The following is a 2,957-nucleotide window of genomic DNA, read 5'->3' on the forward strand; positions in this document are numbered from 1 at the left end:
AAAGAAAAATAGAAATTTTGGGGAACTATGGAAGTAGACAAGGAGGAGATGAGGTTCTTATGGCTGACTATAGGGGACAAGCACCCTTACAAATCCACAAGCTCCAAATCTGCTCAAATTAGGAGCCCTGTCTTAAGGTATTTTCACAAGTCCCTAGCTTGCACTTTATTCGCTAGGAAGGAAACGGGAATGTGAATGATCATAATCTTTAGCTGTTAGACATAGACTTGTGTGAAATCATGGATAATGCTAGGGATGGTAGACCCCTTGGTCTACGAAAACCGAGAGGCGAGAAGGATCAGGAGAAATCTCTATAGGAAGGCTAGTTATGCCAATATTAGTGGCTTGCGACGTCGCTCTGAAGGGAGTGGTACATGAGCCGAGATGGCTGGATGTAGACTATCTCACATTGGCGAGATTCTTGGCTTATGAGAAGCCAAATGATAGGTTGCTCTTCAAGTTCGTTCACCCAGCATTAGGAGCCAGTCATATGATCTTGCCCAACGTCGCGACCACAAAAATTCGGTTATGAGAAAACATAGACTTCATTCCTCCATTAGAGGAGCTGTACAACCCTTAGGGGGAATCAAAAGCTGAGGAAAGAGAGCCAAGAAGGCAAAGACAGGGAGAAGATTCGGAGGACTACGACTTTGAGGAATATGTTTTCTCCCAGAAGCAACCAGTAGGAGTGAGAGAAGCACACAAGAGGATCGGGTGGTTGAAGAGGATGAACAAGTTCCTAGCAAGGAAAGTGAAGGATCTTACCGGCACAGTCAAAGTAATGGGAGGTCAGATCAGGGAGCTACAAGACAAGGCAAGTTGTATCTCATCTCCCACTCTGATATGATCATGAGACCATCCCAGAAGATCCTTAGGTTTTAGAAACTCTTAAGTTATTTTCTAGCAGTTTTTTGAGAGAGAGAGATATTGAGAGCTTTTGGGAGAGACAGATTTGATTTCATCTGTAGAGAGAAGATTCATAAACTCCTTATTTACTCTTTTAATATCTATTCCTTATTATTCAGAATTATGTTTTGTTCTTCATTGAATATGTCTGAGTAGTTTGCTTGTTAGGTTCAAGGTTTTTCACAGCGTTTTTATGGTCTATTAGATCTGTTATTTTTAGGGTTTATTATCTTTTATGATCTTCATCTTTGGTTGTTCTTAATATTAATTCTTGATTGATCACCTAATAAAATTAATTGATATGAGAATATAATTGATTTTCCTGGTTAAACTATTGATGAGCAAAATTATTTCTTGCAAAGAAATTTGATTTAATAATTTTGTGGACAATCTAAAATTGTTTTTAAAGCTGATTTTTAACCTAGAATTTTACAAAGAGATTTGGATTTTCTGGTTTTAAATTTATATAATATTTGCAGTGAGAACTGATTTATTTTACAAAAGAGTTTAGAGTTCAAGATCTGATTTTTAATTTCTTTAACCCTAATAATTTATTGATTTAATATTCTGTAATTTCCTGAAAATTTCCCTAGACCTAGCTTTTTAATCCCTTGAATTTCCACAGTCTTTATTTAATATTTTGCATTGTTCTAATTTTAATACAAATTATTATGTTTAGCGTAATCATAAAACTCTATAATTTATTGTGTAGTGTTGAGTCTTTGTGTAATTCGACCCCTAAGTACTACAGTGATCTCTTAATTTGAGAGAGTAGCTCTAGGGTTCAACTAGCACGCTTTTGTTTCTCTTCTCTTGTGTGTTTCAGGTGCATGCCTCCTAGGCCTAACACTAGAAACAATAAGACTGGTCCAACTATGAAGCTTTCAAACCAAGAGTTAGGAAAACTTGAGCGTGAGAACATAAAAGCAGCCAAATCTTTGAAGATGGTTAAGACAATCATTCTGAGAGCTGATGAGGCTAGTGTTTTGAGGGATCAAGATGGCCACTTGTGCAATGAACATGGCCAAAAGATTGATGTTGAGGGCAATGTGATTGCTGAGATTATCGCAGCTGAAGAGCAGGCTGATGGTGTCGATCAACACCAACTGGGTGTCGATCGACACCCACCTCCAGCAGACGTACGTGGAGGTGCCAACCACGTTAACAACCGAGTTCGAAGACAGGAGCAAAACCGGTACTTGATCAGGACGATTGCAGACTTCAATAGAGCTGATTTTCTGTATGAGAACCGCTCTGCTATTGTCCCTCCTCCATTCCAGAGGAATGATTTTGAGCTGAAGCCTGCTTACTTCCTTCTAGTTGGACAAAGTCCGTTCTCAAACCTTCCCAATGAGAAGCCTTTGGACCATATTGAGCTCTTTGAGGACCTTGTGACTAGTATCAAGGCCAATGGTGTAACTGAAGACTACATCTACTACAAAATCTTTCCATATTCACTTGCAAGAGAAGCATCTCAGTGGTTAAAACAGTTGCCAGCTGGATCTTTGACATCTTGACAAAAAATTAAGGTGGCTTTCCTTAATTATTTTTATGATGATGCTATGTCTGATGAGCTGAGAGTGAAGTTGTCCTCTTTTAAGCAAAGACCAGATGAAGCTGTCAAGGCAGCCTGGGTGAGGTTCAAAGCTTATCAGAGAGACTGTCCACACCATGGCTTCTCAAGGGTGCAACTGCTAAGTATCTTCTTTAGAGGATGTGACTGGGAGTATCAGTTAGCTTTAGATGATGCAAGTCATGGGAATTTCAAAACAAGATTTCCAGAAGATGCTGAAGGTTTTATTGAGAATTTGGCCTCCAACAATAACACTAAGAGAGCAGATGCTGAAAGGAAGAGATTGCATGGAGGATTTGATTCAAACCAATTAGCTTCTTTAATGCTAAACTGGATTCAGTGCACAATCTCCTTGTGGGTAAGAAATCTGTTCATTTTGCTGCTGAAGTTGAGACATATGAGCCATAACCTGATCAAGGAAACCAGGAGGAAGAGGATGTGAACTATGTCTATAGGAATCAGGGACAGCGGTTTGGAA

This window comes from Camelina sativa, chromosome 11 (assembly GCF_000633955.1).
Source record: "Camelina sativa cultivar DH55 chromosome 11, Cs, whole genome shotgun sequence".
Classification (NCBI taxonomy): Eukaryota; Viridiplantae; Streptophyta; class Magnoliopsida; order Brassicales; family Brassicaceae; genus Camelina; species Camelina sativa.